Source organism: Piliocolobus tephrosceles, chromosome 17 (assembly GCF_002776525.5).
Source record: "Piliocolobus tephrosceles isolate RC106 chromosome 17, ASM277652v3, whole genome shotgun sequence".
NCBI classification, from domain to species: Eukaryota; Metazoa; Chordata; class Mammalia; order Primates; family Cercopithecidae; genus Piliocolobus; species Piliocolobus tephrosceles.
The window spans coordinates 30644606-30664636 of NC_045450.1; the positions used below are offsets into that span (position 1 = coordinate 30644606).

Sequence of the window (20031 nt, forward strand, 5' to 3'; positions counted from 1 at the left end):
TCCCGGGATCAAGTGATTCTCCTGCCCCAGCCTCCCAAGTAGGTGATATTACAGGCACCTGCCACCACCCCTGGCTAATTTTTGTACTTTTAGAAGAGTTGGGGTTTCTCCGTGTTGCCCAGGCAGGTCTCAAACTGCTGACCTCAAGCAATTTGCCCGCCTCAGCCTCCCAAAGCACTGGGATTACAGGCATGAGCCACCACACCTGGCCAAACCATATATTCTTGAAGTGCAAATATATGCTTCCAAGTTAAGAGAAACATTTTAGTCTCTTTAAATAGGTCAGGCGCGGCGGCTCGTGCCTGTAATCCCAGCACTTGGGAAGCTAAGGCAGGTGGATCACCTGAGGTCAGGAGTTTGATACCAGCCTGGCCAATATGGTGAAACCCCGTCTCTGCTAATAATGCAAAAATTAGCTGGACGTGGTGATGCACACCTATAATCCCAGCTACTCAGGAGACTGAGGCAGGAGAATCATTTGACCCTGGGAAGCGAAAGTTGCAGTGAGCCAAGATCGCGCCATTGCACTCCAGCATGAGTGACAAGAGTGAAACTCCGTTTCAAAAAAGAAAAAAAAGTACCCATTCGCATTTATATACAACGTTAATGTTCTTTGCTTAGCACGCTATCATTTTCCACAATGAAAAGGACCAAAGTATGGGTATCTGGTGATGTGAATTCTAGCCTTTGCTTTGTCACCAGCTGTGTGGATTTGGGCAGGACCTTCGTATGGGACGAGAGGGCTGTACAGGATAATCATGTGATCCTTATCCAACATGTAAGTCCTTTACCTTTGATCACAATCATGTGTAAGCTCAAAACCAGTAAGTTCCAAACCAGAGATACGTTCTTTAGTCAGTTTACTATTGGAAAAAATTACTCCTCATATTATTGATGTAATTTTTAATGGGAATTAATGGTTTTTGTTTTCATTAGGATTTTCCCTGGACATTATTCACATTAATGAATAAGTATAGATGTGGATTAAAAGAATCCCTAAAAATAGAAGTTTTAATTTTACAAAATTTTTATTATAATTTGTATTGAGATAAAAATACTATAGCAACATAAAGTAAAATTCACCATTTTAAAGTTTACAATTCAGTTTTCAGTATATTTACAAGGTTCTGCAACCATTACCACTATTTAATTCTAGAACTTTTTTCTTTTCTTCTCTTTTTATTGAGACAGAGTCTCGCTCTGTGTCCCAGGCTGGAGTGCAGTGGCACCATCTCGGCTCACTGCAACCTCCACCTCACAGGCTCAAGCGATTCTCCTGCCTCAGCTTCCCGAGTAGCTGGGACTACAGGCACATGCCACCACACCTGGCTAATTTTTATAATTTTAGTAGAGATCGGGTTTCACCATATTTGTCAGGCTGGTATCAAACCCCTGACCTCAGGTGATCCACCCACCATGGCCTCCCAAAGTGCTGGGCTTAGATGCATGAACCACCGTGCCCGGCCTAGTTATAGAAAATTGTTATTGCCCCTAAAAGAAACCTAGTCTCCTTTAGCAGTCACTGTCTATTCCTTCCTCCCTCTAATCTCTCACAATTTATTTTTTTAACTGAAGTTTCCCTTTTTTCCTTAGGGAATCCAATAAAACAGGGGCCTGCTGAAACCAAGGCAGTACAGCAGAATTAATTACAGGGCTCATCCAACTGGTCCCTCAGCCACACATGCCAGAGATTGCCCGGGAAGCAATGGAGGTAAGCAGAAAATGAATTCCAGGTTCTTGAAGCAAAGGTTGTTACATGCACATTCATGATCTTCCTTTGGTGTGTGGTTTCTATGAGTAATAGGTGGATGCCATTTCTGGAAATGGTATGTTTATATCTGTATATTGTTTTATAAAACTCCATGGAGAAAGCAGGGGTTTACTTACTTTATATCACATAGCAATAATAATGTACAAATTGTTACTCTTAATAGTTCAAAATTTTCTAATTGCAGTTGACTTTAAAATGTTTTAAAATATTTTTATTAAATATGAAAAATATTGATTTTAAAATTGAGACATAATTCACATTCCCTCAAGTTGCCCATTTTAAGTAGTTCTTAGTCACACAATTGTGCAGCTATCACTACTCTCTAATCCATGACATTTTTATCACCCCAGAAAGAAGCTTGACTCCCCATTCCCTCATCCCTACCAACTCCTAATCTATTTTGTCTCTATGGATTTGCTTGTTTTTGATATTTCATATAAATGGAATCCTAGAATATGTGGCCTTTTATGTCTGGCTACCTTGACTTAATGTTTTCAAGGTGCATTCATGTTGTGGTATGAATCAGTATTTCCTTTCTTTTTATTGCCAAATATTTGATCGTATGGATCTCTGTTTTGTTTATCTAGTTATCTGTTGGTGGACATTTGGGGGTGTTTCCACTTTATGGCTGTTACGAATAATGCTGCTATGAACATTTGTGTAAAAGTCTATATGTGGACATAAATCTCTTAAGTATAGGAGTGGAACTGCTAAGTCATGTGGGAACTCTGTTGAACTTTTGGGGAACTGTCAAACTCTTTTCCAAAGCCACTGTATCATTTTATATTCCCAGTAACAATGTATGAAGCTTTTATTATTTCTGCATCCTTGGTAACACTTGTAACAATGTGTCTTTGTGGTTATAGCCATCCTAATGTACATACTGTAAAATGTTTATATATACCTCAGTAAAAATGTTTATAAAAAATGTTTTGGCCCGGTGCAATGGCCCACGTCTGTAATCCCAGCACTTTGGGAGGCCTAAGCGGGTGGATCACCTGAGGTTAGGAGTTCAAGACCAGCCTAGCCAACATGGTAAAACCTGTCTGTACTAAAAATACAAAAATTAGCAGGGCATGGTGGCAGGCACCTGTAATCCCAGCTACTGGGGTGGCTGAGGCAGAAGAATCGTTTGAACCCGGGAGCCGGAGGTTGCAGAGAGCCGAAATTGTATCATTGCACTCCAGCCTGTGGGACAAGAGCGAGATGTCATTGAAAAAAAAAGATCGTTTAGCACTTATTACGTAGTCATTGCTTCCATATTTGTGTATGTTGCTATTGGTCCCATAAATTGATACATTTCTTGCAGTCTTTCTGGAAGGCTATTTGGCAGGAGCGATACAAACATTTCATTTGTTTGTACAAATAATTCAATTTCTATGACTTTAAAAATCTTATGAATATAACTCAAATGGAAAAAGCTGCACACATAGGTACTTATTGTACTTAATTGTAATAGGAAAATATTAGGAGAACTTTATTTACTAAGAGGAGAAAAGGTTAATATTCAGTAATGAGAATGGTATTTTAACTTAATGAGCTGTTGAACATTCATTAAAACCTATATAGGGTCGGGTGTGGTAGCTCACACCTATAATCCCAGCACTTTGGGAGGCTGAGGTGGGTGAATCATGAGGTCAGGAGTTCAAGATCAGCCTGGCCAACATGGTGAAACCCTGTCTCTACTATAAATACCAAAAAGAAAAAAAAAATTAGCCAGGGGTCATGATGGGCACCTGTAATCCAAGCTACTTGGGAGGCTGAGGCAGAAAACTGCTTAAACCCGGGAGGCGGAAGATGCAGTGAACCAAGATGGCGCCACTGCACTCCAGCCTGGAAGACAGAGTGAAACCCCATCTCAAAAAAAAAAAAAAAAAAAAAAAAAAAAAACCTGTATAGATTGGTCGGGCACGATGATCACACCTATAATACCAGCACTTTGGGAGGCCAGGGCGGGTGGATCACAAGATCAGGAGATTGAGACCGTTCTGGCTAACGTGGTGAAACCCTGTCTCTACTAAAAATACAAAAACAAAATTAACCGGGCGTGGTGGCCGGTGCCTGTCATCCTAGGTACTCGGGAGGCTGAGGTGTGAGAGTGGCATGAACACAGGAGGCAGGGCTTACAGTGAGCCGCCACTGCACTCCAGCCTAGGCAAAAGAGTGAGACGCCATCTCAAAAACAGAAAAGAAAACAAACAACAACCCTATATAGAAAACACAGCAAAATGGAAAAATATGAAATGTCAAGTGAGTATACTGTGTTTATGGCTTTGTTAAAACGTGGAAAATACAAAAAACGTGAAGGGAACATGGAAAGAAACTCAAAGCAGGGAAAAGGCTTTTCTTTCAATATATACTTTTAACGTTTTATCAAACAAAAATATAGTGAATTTGTCACTTGAAAAAACTAGGATCAAGGTTTTGTACAATAGTAGCAACTTTGATTTTTAATTTGTGTTGCTTTTTCTTGATATGAGAGCTATAAATTAATAGCTTTTTAAGATTCTCACAATTAATTGCAGTTTTCATTAAATGCCTCAAAGTAAGTGCAATAAAAATGTTTGAAATAAGATAATGTGTGTCTGGCCTTTATATGTTGATATGCTGAGCAAGGACTGAAATAAATGTCCAGAGCTTCACAGTGTTTGCTGGATTGGGGATGGAAGGGTGGTGGGAGTAATGTGAGTTGGAATTGTAGAATTGAAGTTAAGATAGGATCAGTTGGAATAAAGAGTTTACATTTCATTCTTTATATCTTTGATGGTTTTAATTTATGTAATTTATTTATATGTTAAATATTTTAGTGAATTATTTAATTCCTGTTAATGTTCTCTGAGCCAAATTCCAATTTCAGTTCTATGGTCAATTGAAATACTTTAGAATGGATAATCTCCTATGAAATACAAAATTCATGTTGTTTCCTCTCTCTTGATTTTGGAAAATAATTGCTCTTTTCTGTTACAAGAGATTTTGTGGCAAGTAAGACAGTTTTTACTTATCTTTTGCTCTGTGTATTAATTTTGGCAAATCCTTCTTCCTTGGGGATTACCCTTTGTTTCATAGAGTTCTTTAATACCTATTGAAATTATTTTGCTTATTTCTTAAAGTAGTTTTTACAGTTATATATTGTTCTGAATTCATCATTCAGCTTTATACGTACCTGGCAGTTAGAGTAAGAATGATGGGAATAAAATGATTTCATTCTGTCCGTATTATTCCCTAGAGGTTTGTGTTTGCCAGAGTTTGTCTCTTTTTAGCTTTTACTGTATATTGAAACTACAAATGAAATAGCTCAATTTCTTAGCATTTATAAAATAAGTACTCCAGTGTTATGTTTACCAAAAATGTTTGCGTGAGTCTTCTCTTTGTCTTTCTCTTTTTAAAAAAATTCAGGCTCAGCTGGTTCTTCATCAGTTAGATAGCATTGATTTGTGGAATCCTAATGTTCCTGTAGAAACATTCTGGGAGATTAGGTATATGTACTTTTATTTTTTCAATTGAACTTTTAAATTTTATTTTGTATTTTTTTGTCTTGAAATATTAACTCTATAGTACTTAGTACCTTGTAACACACTTCCAAAGGTTTTATGATTTTGTATTTTATTTGACTTCAAATTATTAGAATTTATTGTTTTAACTGTAAGAAAAGTATCACAGCAAGTTAGAAAATAAATTTTAAGAATAGTGCTAAATTTTGTCACACAAACATAAGTACTATTTTTTAGTATATTCCGTTTTTCACATTTCAATGTGGTTACTTCTGTGTTTTTAATTGATTTTCACAGTTATAAGCCTAGAATGATAAAATTTTGTAACAATATTGTTTTTTCAGTTTTAAAACTATGATCTTTCATAAACTTTCTGTAATACCAATGCTTTTGATGAATGAATTAATCATGGATACCAGCTTAGAAGACAAAAATATATACAGAATTTTGTGGTCTACTTCCTAGATTATATAAATCATTACATTGTAATGGGCGTGAAGTGACCACACTGAGGAAATGTAAATGTGTAAACCTGAAGTTTGCCATTATCGTATAGGAATGGGTGTGCTTAGTTACTTGGCAGCTGAATTAAACCTTACTCTAGAGCAGTGCTCTCCACTAGTAATATAATGAGAACCCCATATTTAAAATTTTCTAGTTACTATATTAAAGAGTACAAAGAAGCAGGTAAAATTAATTGTATTAATGTTTTATTTAACCCGGTGTGTATTATCTATAATTTCAACATGTAATCAATATAAAAGTTATTAATGATATATTTCATTCTCTTGTTTTAATAAAGTCTTCAAACTTTGGTGTGTCTTTTATACTTACAGCACATCTCAGTTTGAACAAGCGACACTTAAAGTGCTCAGTAGCCATGTGTGGCTGGCTAGTGGCTACTATGTTAGACAGTGCAGCTCTAGAGTAGGGATCAGGAAACTTTTCTCTAAAAGGCCAGATAGTAAATATTTTAGGCTTTGTGGGTAATACAGTTTCTGTCATCACCATTCAGTTCTGCCTTTGGAGCATGAAAGTGGCCACAGACAACATGTGAATGAATGGGCGTGGCTGTGTTTAACTAAAACTTTATATTTACAATAACAAGAGGCAGGCTGGATTTGGCCTGTGGGTGGTAGCTTACAAACCCCCACTGTGGAGCACTGGGTTTATAGGCAGTCTCTGCTGTGCATGTGGTTTATTGTTTCTTCTTATGTCCACTGCAAGGATGAGATACATGGATAGAAACACTGAGAGTCTAATGAAACATAGGGGGCTTATAAATAAGTACTTGCTTTTTTTCTATAACCTACAGAATTATTTCCTTTGATTATAATGCTATTGACACTTTGATAACTATTTCTCTAACACCCTACAAAGGAAACTAAGCTTCTCTAAACCTGTGTTCCTTATGGAAGGATGCCATTCTTATGTCTGCTTATATCTGCATTAGGTTATTGTTGATGCTAGTAACAATGAACTTGATGTTACTGCAGCTCACAAATGCTTTTTTACCCTGCAAGAAATTAGTCATCAAATGCTTAGTAGCACAGAAATTCTCAAGTGGTTGTGGGACATTTTGATCTGCAGAAATATATTTCTTCTTAAAAATAAGGTAAGCAAAATGATATCTTAGAAAATGGAAGAATATTTTGAATGGTAATGGGGAGAGACTAAGAAGTGTTTTATAGCCAAACTAGGTCCTATTTCAGCTCCTCCTTCCTCCCAAGTTTCTCAAAAGGATATGTATGTGCAAAGCACAATGGCTGGCAAATCAGCATTTTAAAAATTATTCTGAGGCTTTGGCCTTAAAACCACACTGTTGATGAATTCTAGTTCTAGTTGAGTTAATTAGGTCTCTATGGGGCAGGCCTAGGAAAAGTGGGGGCTGCTATAACCAAAGTAGCCTGAGGAGCATATTCTGTCTTTACTTTCAAGTTCATACATAAGACATAATTCATACATAACATTTATTTTAACACATAGCTTCTATAATTGATTTAAGAATTATATTATGGTGTAGATTTGGGAGTACTTGATTTAATGAGCTTTTGTCCAGTTCTAGAATCATAGCTCTCAGAAATCATAAAGACCTATATCTCATGGCTAGACTAGTCCAGAGAATTATCTATCAAGAAGCAAAAGGGAAAAGGTTGAGGGTCCTTCCTCAATCTAGATTTATTTCTATTCCTCCAATAAAGGTTTCACCTCTTGAGAATATCAGGAGACTTCTTCATTGGGGTGAAGTGAAATTTTTTTATTCTGAACTATTGAAACATGATAAGGTTGTAGAGGATAGAGAAGAGCCTTAAATTTCTTTTAACATATAGTTTCTATAATTAATTTAGAAATTCTATTATGGCCTAGTTTTAGGAGTACTTGATTTAATGAGTTTTTGTCTGGTACTAGACGTGTAACTGTGGAAAACCTTAAATGTATAAAACTCATGTCCTTTTCAGTATTGTACAGCTTGTTATTAATAAATTGTTTAGAAATAGACTAGTGATGAAGTGGTTTTATTCACATCTGGCTTATTTGATGTGTTAATGTAGCAGAATTTGGCATTATTCCAAAGATACGGAAAGAGATTAGACTTCAGACTTTCATGCCCTTGCCTATGGTATAATCTCCAGAATACAAGTATGAGGAATCCAGTAATGAATTCATAGTGTCCTGGTCAGCACAGTCACTCTTGTGACATACTTGCTGTGTATACCAGGGTTCATTACTGGTCTAGAAGAACTTAACCTCAAGAGTCAATTTCTAGTTGTCCCAACATGGCACAGGATAAAATCTTACGGAAAAAAAGTTTTTGTCATTGAGATCGAATTATAGTTTTCATGTAGTAGATTTTTGTTGATGTTTTACTTATGTTTATGCTAGACTTAATTTATATTTGTAGAATCTACTGTTTCTGATGATTTAGAGAATGGGAAACTGAAAGAAATTTTAAAGACATTCAGTAAACATTATTTGTTCTAATGAGTTTCTAGTGAATGGGTTTCTCCTTCAAGGTGGGGCATAGAGATTGAGAGGAGAGGTTTTCTAGGAGAGTTGCAAACAGGAAAACAACTCAAATAAGTGTTTATTCCTCTTGGTTATCAGTGCTTCAGTAAAACTTATTTATTTTCTCTAGCAGGCAGATAGAAATTCCTGTCACTTTCTCCGTTTTTTATGGCATAGGATGTGATATTCCTTCTAGTGGAAAAACTAGTCAAATGTCCATGGGTCATGAAGAGTTGCTACGTACTCCTGGAGCCTCTCACCAGAAGGGAAAAGGGAACTCCTCTATGGTCAGCTTCTTTCATGATTTTCCTGTATCATCTTGTGTGCTCTATTTGTTTTCTGAATAACTTTTGTAAATTTCATCTAGGTAATATAGTGTCATAGTGAAAAACTGCTTAGGCTCTAGTTCTATCACTGCTCTTTGTGGAACATTGGTCAACTTTTTAACATCCTTGTTCCTCAGTTCCTCAACTTTAAAATAGGGACAGTAATAATTCCTGCCCCAGAGTTGTTGTGAGGGTTAAATAAAAGGATGTGTAAATAGCACTTGACACAAGCTCTATCTGATAACTATAATTATTATAAACCTCCACCCCATAAAAAACCATTCATACCGTGGAAGTGTAGAATTTGTGCCAGCTAACAAAGGTACAGAGTTACAGGTATAAAAACAAAGTATTTTGCTTCATGTTAAAGATAAGTGTTTCTGTTTTTTTGTGTTTGCGTGTATAATTTCTTTTAAATATGAATCATATTTCAAGTGAAAATATCAGATCATTACAGAAGAGTTCATTTTGCAAACCAAAACTTTTTTTATCCCTAATTTTTAATATAACCTTGTTAAGAAAAAACATCTAAGCAGTATGGTATTTACTATTGTCTATTTTAGTTGTAGAATTTGCATTTATTTTGTCAATTATTTTCTCTATTTCATGTTTGGGGAATAGGTAATTCAGAATCAAGTGTATCTTCTACAGCAATATTTACTTCTTGTTTATACCCTTGTTTCAATGAGTGCTGCAGTGTACTTATTTTATTATTTCCCTATAGCAAACAGAATATCCTGTTACTTCCTCTTTTTTATCATTTCTAATTGATGGGGAAGTACATTATATTGTTACTGTAGTATATTTATATTACAGTGTTTTACCTGTCCATGTTAGAATCAGTTTACATTTCTGGAATCTGGAATAGGAGAATACCTAATTGAATTGAAATTGGACAGATAGTAGCTTTATGTTGGTCTACATAATCTCATTTCTCACTTAGACAAGATATTTTGAGGTTTGAAAAATTCCTGTAATGATTGAAGGAGAAAGCTCTTGTGAGTTATTGTATGCTGAGATACACACACACACACACACACACACACACACACACACACACACACAGAGTTTATTGCATTGTTGGGTTTTATACATAAAATTAGTGAAGTTGCAAATATATGTCTTCCACCCTTGACTGTCAGGATAGTGCAGCAGGATGCAGCGGAACCCCCTGATTTGCCAACAAGCGCAGACCAAACTAGAAGTGGCCCTGTGCATGTTTTTGTGAAACTCTGACACTGAAGCTGTTCGGTTGCCATATCCTGTTTCCACCACCTCTGTGAGGAAGCAGATATCCGGTGTGGGGTGGATGAAGTGTCGGTGCATAACCTGTTGCCCAACTATTACACATTCATGGAGTTTGCCTCTGTCAGCAATATAATGTCAACAGATAAATGTGAGTAGTGTTTTTTTATGCAGCCTGCCTCAAAGCACATGGCATCTGATTGTGAGAACGTATTTAAGGTTACTACTTTGTAAGTTTACAGGGAAATTCAAGTATCTTGAAACCCTTTTCTTAACGAAGTAAGATGAAAATAAAAAGCATTTGAAATAGTCTCCCACTGAGTTGTTAATATGCTATACATTTTAAAACTAACTGGCAGTATATGTTACTATCAGTTATGATTATGTAATTTACTCTACCTGAGTTGTAGATAGTGAAATTTACACACATTGGCATATGTTTTGAGTAAATTATAGGTTGACATAGCTATTTTATGCTGTGGACATTGTAGAGTCCTAGATAAGTACCTTTCCTGGGAGGTTAGTGAAAGGAAGTTTTTGGCTTTATCATTTGAAGCATTTGCTCTGCTCCTCCTACTCTGCCTTTTGGGTGGGGCTTATCAGGTTCTGCATTGGCAGGAGGGCTCTAAGTGCAGTAACTTGATTTGCTGTTGTATTTGCTTAGGAAGAGCAGCATTTCAGAAAAGAGTGATGGCACTGTTGAGGCGCACTGAGTATCCCACTGCAGGAAACACTGAGGTGTGCCCTTAGCAACAGAAACACCCCTCCCAGGTGCTAACCCTCAAATTTGGAAGCCTCTTGTTACATAATGTGTGATCAGGGATAGCTTTTGAAGTAAATCCAAGATATGTGCATATTACAAGTGTAATATCTGAGTACTTAATATACATCAAGTTTGAAACTTGGCTGTTGCTGATTGATATTTAGCTCTAGACTTAAAGTTGCTTTCAAGTGATAATTGGCTTCATTGTAGTCTTGGGAAAACACACATGCAAAATGGGAGCAAGCAACACAACTATTCCTTAACTATCCAAAAGCCAAAATGGAAGATGGCCAGCTAAGTTTGTAAAGTTGACTTTTATCTATTAACTGATCTGCTAAATATATGTACTTCACTTTGATAATCTTTCATGGGTCACTCAGTAAAGTAAGCATATAGCTATCTGAAGACTGATATTTAGTTGTGGTATATCTAGACCTGTACTTTGTAATATGGTAGGCACTAACTGTCTGTGACTAACCTACATAGTTTAACATAATTAAAATTAAATTTAGTTCCTCAATCATGTAGTAGCCACATTGCAAGTATCCAGTAGCCACATACGATAATTACTTACATTGACTGTCCCCACCTTCCCACCACCCCGCCCTCACTACCTTTCCCAGCCTCTGATAACCACCCATATGCTCTCTATGTCCATGAATTTGTTTTGATTTTCAATTCCACAAATAAGTGAGAACATGCAACATTTGTCTTTCTGTGCCTGGCTTATTTCACTTAGCATAATGATCCATAATGTTCCATCAGTGTTACTGAGAATGACTGGATCTTATTCTTTTATCCATTCATCTGTTGATGGACACTAAGTTTTCTTCCAAATTTTAGCTTTGCAATCAACGTTACAACAAACATGGGAGAGCAGATGTGTATTTGACATACTGATTTCCTTTATTTTTGGTATACACCCAGCAGTAGGTGTTTGGACGAACAGAGGCAGGATGGCGCACTTCCCGGTTCTTCTTCACCAACTTTTCTCCGTGCACGAAAACGCAGCTGGCGAGGGGGAAGGTGCAGACCAACTGGGCATGCGCCAAGTGACGTCAATTCGAAGAGACCAAGATTTACCTGGTTGCACCTGCCCAATGCCCCCCGACACGCCCATGCCCCGCCTATTGCCCTCCCACTCCTAGAAAAGCTGCTCTCGGCCAGGGTCCCACTCGGACTTCCCAGCCCCACTCCTGTCGGGATGTCGGGACTGCAGGAACTCCATCTGAGAGCCCCACCCGGGGGACTCTGTCGGCCTCCTTTGCCGGAGGCCGATAGACCTCTCCCCCACACCTTAAGTGACCAAAAATAAATTTGCAGTTTTGCTCCTACGCTTGCCTACCCTCTGGTTCTTTTGTGCCCGCTCTGGTGGTCTTAGAAAAACAAATCAGTAAGGATTGCTAGATCATATGGCAGCTCAACTTTAATTTATTGAGAAACCTCCAAACTATTCTCCTTAGTGGTTTTACTAATTGACATTCCCAGCAGCAGTGTACAAGCATTCCTTTTTTTCTGCATCCTTGATAGCATTTGTAATTGCCTGTCTTTTGCATACAAGTCATTTAAACTGTGGTGAGATGATATCTCATTGTAGTTTTGATTTCCGTTTCTCTGATCAGTGATATTGAGCACCTTTTTTTCTTATACCTGTTTGCCATTTGTACGTCTTTTGAAAAATATCTATTCAAATCTTTTGCCTCCCCCCTTTTTTTAATGAGGTTATTAGATTGTTTCTTATAGAGTTCTCTGAGCTTTTTATGTATTCTGGTTATTAATCCTTTGTCAAATGAGTAGTTTGCAAATATTTTCTCCCATTCTGTGGATTGTCTCTCAACTTTGTTGATTGTATCATTTTCTGTGCAGAAACTTTTTAATTTAATGTGATCCATTTGTCCATTTTTGCTTTGGTTGCCTGTGCTTGTGTTGTGGGGTGTTTGCTCAAGATATTTTTGTCCAGACATGTCCTAGAGATGTTCCCTAATTTTTTTTTTTCTTTTTTGGACTAGTTTTATAGTATGAGGTCTTAGCTTTACGTCGTTAGTCCACTTTGATTTTACTTTTGTATACGGTGATAGATACTGGTCTGATTTCATTCTTCCGCATATGCATATCCAGTTTTTTCAGCACCATTTACCAGCAGTGTATGTTCTTGGCACCTTTTTCAAAAATGAGTTCACTGTAATGTAGATTTGTTATGGGTTCTCTCTTCTCTTCCATTGATATGTGGGTCTGATTTTATGCCAGTACCATACTCTTTTGTTTACTATAATTTTGTAGTATAATATGAAGTCAGAAAATATAATTCCTCCAGTTATTTTATTTATTTAGTTTTTTGCTTAGGAAAGTATTATTTCTTACACTGAAAGCACCCTATGTTATTTATTATTAGTCTAATTTTATAGTTTCACAATGCTACCCTCTTTTACAAAGTTAGGATCAAGTCAAGGTGTCCAGATCAGGGTTAATTGTAGCTATTTGCAATATTCTGGCCCTGCGTGATGGCTCATGCCTGTAATCTCAGCACTTTGGGAGGCCGAGGTGGGCAGATTACCTAAGGTCAGGGGTTCAAGACCAGCCTGGCCAACATGGTGAAACCTTGTCTCTAATAGAAATACAAACATTAGCCGGGAATGATGGTGGATGCCTGTAATCCCAGCTACTCAGGAGGCTGAGGTGGGAAAATCACTTGAACCCGGGAGTTGGAGGTTGCAGTGAGCCAGCATCATGCCATTGCACTCCAGCCTGGGCGACCAAGCGAGATTCCATCTCAGAAAAAAAAAAAGCAATTTTCTGTGTAATTATTGATAGCATACTTCACTTACTATGTGGATCAGAGAGCAGAGGATTCTGAATGCATAAAGGTATCTTTAACATTTCAGTACATTGCTCATAATTACTAATGAACTAAAGAGAAACCAATAAATTATGGTGATAGTTATATTTACCTGGAGAAATGTGGACATAAAAGATCAGTAAGATGAGAAGTATGTTAACACAGTCTATAAGGTCATAGAAGAATAAAAATAGGGGAGAAAATGGGAGAGTTGTTCAAGAGCTTTCTGGTCATGTAAATCAATTTGTATCAGTTAATTTTTAAAAAAGATTTATTTACATGCAATAAAGTTCACATACTTCAGTTGTTCATTTTGATAATTCTTGGCATTTGTAGCTCTATAAAACCAACAACATATTAAAATAACTAACATAACCATTACCTTTACTACCGTTTCCTGGTGTTTTATTTAGTCACTTTCTCCTGCCTATCCCCATCCCATCCACAGGTAAACACTGATCCACTGTCAGTCCCTATCCATGAGTTTTTATTTCCAAGTACATGAAATTATAGAGTACATACAATTTCTGATCATTCAGCATCACTGTTTTTGAGATTTATTCATGTTGCTACATCTCTCAATCATTCTGTTCTTACTATGGAGTATTATTTCATTATATACATAGTAAGTTTATCAGTCAAAAATTCACCTGTCCATGGACATTTGGACAGTTTTCAGGTTTTGGCTATTGCAAGTAAAGCTGCTATGAAGATTCATGTAAAATCCTCTGAATGGGTATATGCTTTTAGGTTTTCATCTCTACTGGAAGTGGAATAGATGGATATATGGCTATCATGTCTATAACATGAAAACACAAAACCTGACAAAACGGATTTCTAAAGTGGAAACTCCACCAGAGAACCTTAACTCCAGCCTGGTTTTTTAGATTATCTCCTATGTGTGGTGCAATGATTGGTCCTGGGGTAGCCACATGACCCAAGGAGGACTGTGTTTAAACTTCTGAGTTTTCACTGAGATTAATATGCATTTGTTGAAAGAGAAACCCCTTTTCCCCTACTCCCCCAGCTGGAAATGCTTTTAAGGCTCACATCATGTGGGAACATTTGGTTACAGTTTTTTCTAAAGTTTGTGGGTAAAAATTGTTCAAGTAGGTAAAAATGGAGCAAATACAAAGAGAAAAGCAGTTCAGAAGTATCGTTTCTGTGACTGTGCACATGACTTAGGGTTTCTACTACTAAAAACTGACTAAGATGAAGTGAGAATAAGGAAGATGAACTTGATCTGCATTATCTGTCTCTAAGAGTGCTCAGGACCTTCACCGTAAGTCCAAGGACAAACTCATTGCTCCTAGCAATCTGAGGGGTAAATTCAGATTTGTACATATTTATGGTGTTAGATAGGACCCAATTCTTTTTTACATTCGAACAACTCATATGACTTATGTGAGTTTTTCTTCTGTTCCATTTCTCCCAAGTCTATGTAATGTTTTTGGATGTCATGATTTTTTTTTTGGTGAGGTTGAGAGATTCATAAAATAAATATACAGGGCAAAAAAATAAGTTTAAAATTTAAAAAGACAAGAAAAATCTTTTTTAGTATAACTATAAAATACTTAGATTTTTTTATTCTTTTTTTGTTTTTTTTTTTTTGTTTTTGTTTTTGTTTTTGTTTTTTTTTTTTGAGACGGAGTCTTGCTCTGTCCTCTAGGCTGGAGTGCACTGGCGCGATCTCCACTCACTGCAAGCTCCACCTCCCAGGTTCACGCCATTCTCCTGCCTCAGCCTCCTGAGTAGCTGGGACTACAGGTACCCGCCACCACGCCTGGCTAATTTTTTGTACTTTTAGTAGAGATGGGGTAGATTCTTAAATATATGTTAGAACCATAGTCCGCCCCAGTCTAGGCTTAGCAGCAATGCCCTCCAGCATCTCACCTGAGAAGGAGGTCATATGAAGATCTGGTAGAAACACACCTGTTTTAGTTTGTGAAAGTCACTTACAGAGTGAGGGACATAAATTAGAAGTGGTGATCTGGATATTCTTTGGGGTAAGAGAAGAAAATATTTAAAATTATCTGTATTACTTTGTTCTTACTTTTACATCTTTTGATACATGGCCTGTGATATATGCAGGATAATAAGAATGATTCTGATATATAGTTATTAATTAATTCCACAGATATTAGTAGTGTATGCCCACATTCTGTTTTATTTATATTGGATTATAAACCTTAAGATGAGGAGATCATTGGACTTTTAAATCAATATTCTCCTGGAGCTTCACCTGATTTCAACATTGCACCATACTCCAACTGAGCTGAGGGTGCAGAGCAGTCATTTGGCTCTGGTGGTTAAATTTAATGTCCCTTTACTAGATTAAGCATTTGTAGGAGTTAAAAATTTATTTACTTAACTGTGCAATTATTCCTTTTATAAACTCATACATATCTGGTGGTTTTAGAGCAATGTTCTACTTCAACCATGATTTTCTGAGTATGAGTCAATAACATAATTATCACATTATCTGCATTGCCATTTATACTTATGCACCAGTGTAGCTTTAAATAACCTTGCAAATATGTGAACCCTTTTCCATCTCAGAAAAGGAATAGAGTGAATGTGGATGATTTTTTTTTAGCGTCACACAGCTGAATTGTTATAAGACCAGTATTGAATTCATTTGACATCTGGAGGAAATAACATGAGAATGTAATTTCTTAATTATTTGGTGAAATTTTATAAGAGATTATTATAAAAAGATACCTTGATTAAGAATGAATGGGGCCAGGTGTGGTGGCTCATGCCTGTAATCCCAGCACTTTGGGAGGTTGAGGTGGGTGAATCACTTGAGGTCAGAAATTCGAGACCAGCCTGACCGACATGGTGAAACCCCATCTCTACTAAAAATACAAAATCAGCTAGGCGTGGTGGTGCGTGTCTGTAATCCCAGCTACTTGGGAGACTGAGGCAGGAGAATCGCTTGAATCCAGGAGGCAGATGTTGCAGTGAACCAAGATCACGCCATTGCACTCCAGCCTGGGCAACAAGGGTGAAACTCCATCTCAAAATAAAATAAAATAAAATAAAATAAAATAAAATAAAATAAAATAAAATAAAATATTTAAAGAAGACATTAATGGACTCATTATTACTATGAGAAACTTAAATATTTTTTAAAGCATGGGAGAGTATAATAATCTAAGTCTCAAAACAGGTCATTGTGTAAGCATTTTGGTGCAACCTCATGGATGTCATAAAGTTGAACAACATATCATTCATCCTAAAGAAAGTTGACAACAGGACTTTAGCACTTCTCTCTGAAGATGTAAAGAATTTACATAGGAGGTCTCTGGCATGAAAACTAAGCTGGGAGAGAACTGGGACCACTGTGGGAGATCGAGTTGGTAAAAACATGTCCGCATTCTAATATCCAGAACCTGTGAATATATTAGGTAATATAACGGAAGGGAATTAAGGTGAAGAGGGTATTCACATTAATAAGCAGCTGAAATTATAATAGAGAAATTATCCTGCATGATCAGGGTAGGCCCCACACAATTGCAAGTGTACTTACATGATGGACAAAGGAGAACAGTTGTCAGAGTACTATGATATAGGATCCACTTACTGGGTCATTTTTTCCAAGATGTTTTTGGTTATTCTTTCTCTATTAGAATAAAATTTCAGTTCACTTGCAGAAACATGCCTGATTTATTTTTACATGCACTCACTATTCTTTGTCATTAATATTGAATTAAGGAAAGTAAAAACTTAGTTTTCTAAATGAATGTTTCTTAGGCAGTACAGGAGTATAGATAATGTGACTACCTCTAATTATTCACATGTGGGTGCTTGATGCATTGTATTAATAATTGGGTGCATAAAATAATTTCTTCCCAGCACTTTGGGAGGCCGAGACGGGCGGATCACGAGGTCAGGAGATCAAGACCATCCTGGCTAACACGGTGAAACCCTGTCTCTACTAAAAAATACGAAAAACTAGCCGGGCGAGGTGGCGGGCTCCTGTAGTCCCAGCTACTCGGGAGGCTGAGGCAGGAGAATGGCGTAAACCCGGGAGGCAGAGCTTGCAGTGAGCTGAGATCCGGCCACTGCACTCCAGCCTGGGCGACAGAGTGAGACTCCGTCTCAAAAAAAAGGAAAAAAAAAATATTTCCAGGCCATATTTTTAAAGAAATTATATGAGCTACTCAAGATTAATCAAGATAAATGATTGGAATTAAAATAATGCTGGTGATAACTTTTGCTATGGAATAAATATCGTTGATGATGGGAGTTTTATTTTTGTTTCAGATATATAAAATGTTTCCTATTTTCCATTAAGATGAACACACTCGCTACCTATATTATCATTTAAAATGTCTTATTTTCCCAAGCTGGTACTGGAGTCTCAGCCAATGCCTTCCTCATTTTGTTTCCTGTCTTCACAGTTCTTGTGGATCACAGGCTTAAGCCTACTGACCTGACTACCAGTCACTTGGCATTTGTCCATATCGTGATGCTGCTCAACATTGTGTTCTTGTGTCTGAAGACATTTTGAGTCACTGAATTTCACTGACTTAAAGTGTAAGATGCTTTTCTACATGAACAGGATAATGAGCGACCTCTCCATCAGCACCACCTGCCTCCTGAGCATGCTCCATGCCGGCACCATCAGCCCCAGCATGTCCTGGTCTGCAAGGATTAAGCAGCAATTCACAGGTTACATCTTTCACTCCTTCTTCTTCCTATGGGTTCTCAGTTTGTCTCTCAGTAGTAACCTACTCTCCACTGTGGCTTCTTCTAATGGGACCAAGACCCGATGTGCTAAGTATCAGTAAATACTGCTCACTTTCTTCCATAAGCTACATCATCCAGAGCTTGTCTTTCATGCTGCCACTGCTTACGAATGTCTTCTTTGTTGCAATCATGTTGCTGTCAAGTCCATACATGGTAATTCTCTTGTCCAGGCATCAGAGATGATCCCAATACATTCACAGCACCAGCCTCTCTCCAGGAGCCTCCCCAGAGAAAAGGGCCACCCAGACCATCCTGCTGTTGGTGAGTTGCTTTGTGGTCATGCACTGGATTGACCTTATCATCGCATCCTCCTCAACCCTGTTATGGGCTTGTGACTCAGTCATTGTGGGCGTCCAGAGGCCTGTGGGTAATTTCCATTTCACTGTTAGCTCTTTACTTAGTTCTTATAAAAGGATAATCAAAGTTTTGCATAATGTGCAATATAAATATCACAGATTTTAAATAAATTATGAAAATAATTACCTGAAAAATAGATTTTGACATCAAATTATTCAAAAAACATAATTTGATATATACTTTGATTACACTTTTATTTCATCTAAATGCTTTTGAAACCTATGCTGCCGGACTTGGTGATTTCTTTAGTTCCATGTCCATCATCATAGTTCCCTGTGTCCACAAGTTGCTATTCTTTAATTTTGATTCCCTAAACTTTATATAAGACAACTTTTCTGTCTTCTTGAAGTGTAGACTTAAGATGCTTCCATTGGTAAATAAAATTTCTCTCTCTCTTTTTTTTTTTTTTAGATGGACTCTAGCTCTATCTATCACCCAGGCTGGAGTGCAGTGGCACTATCTTGGCTCACTGCAGTCTCTGCCTCCCAGATTCAAGCAATTCTCTTGCCTCAGCCTCCCAAGTACCTGGGATTACCCATGCACTACCATGCCCGGCTAATTTTTGTATTTTTAGTAGAGATGGGGTTTCACCACGTTGGCCAGGCTGGTATCAAACTCCTGGACTCAGGTGATCCACCTGCCTTGGCCTCCCAAAGTACTGGGATCACAGGCATGAGCCACTGTGCCCAGCCAGCTTTGAAGGTAATTTAGTTTACCATTACGTATTAAAAATATGCTAGCTATGTATCCATGTTCATGCCTGGCTTTTAATTTTAGAAGTTGGTAAATAATTATTTTATTAATGTGACTTGTTATTTGTATGAATTCAAGTGAAATAATCATGCTGTATTCCTTGTCATTCTATTATTTATAGATGGATAATTACATTCATATTGCTATTATTGTTTCTCTTTATTTTGTTATATTCATTCTGCTCAAAATTCCAGTTCACTAACCCAGTTCACTAATTCTCTCATCAACTCAATCTAATTTTATATTTAACTCACATATTGTATATGAAATTTGTTTACATTATTTATTTCTGTTTGACTCTTTTCAAAATGTGCTTGCTCGGTTTAGTTTCTTGCTCTTCCGAAATTATTGTTTTTTGAGACAGAGTCTCACACTGTTGCTCAGGCTGGAGTACAGTGGTGCAGTCGTGGCTCACTGCAACCTCTGCCTCCCAGGTTCAAGCAATTCTCATGCCTCAGCCTCCTAAGTAACTGGGATTACAGGGACCTGCCATCACATCCAACTAACTGTTGTATTTTTAGTAGAGATGGGGTTTCACGATGTGGGCCAGGCTGGTATCGAACTCCTAACCTCAAGTGATCTGCCTGCCTCAGCCTCCCAAAGTGCTGGCATTACTGGCGTAAGCCGCCATGCCCGGCCTCAAAATTATTTTGATATTTTCTCCATTTGTTTTTTACCTTAACATTTAAAATATATTTCCAATATTCAAAGTTTATGTGATGTCTAAT

General features: G+C 37.3%; 1 pseudogene; it reads left to right on the forward strand.

The window, feature by feature from the left end:
• Positions 1 to 1705: 1705 nt before the first annotated feature.
• LOC111535592 lies at positions 1706 to 18694 on the forward strand (annotated as a pseudogene).
• Positions 18695 to 20031: the final 1337 nt, after the last annotated feature.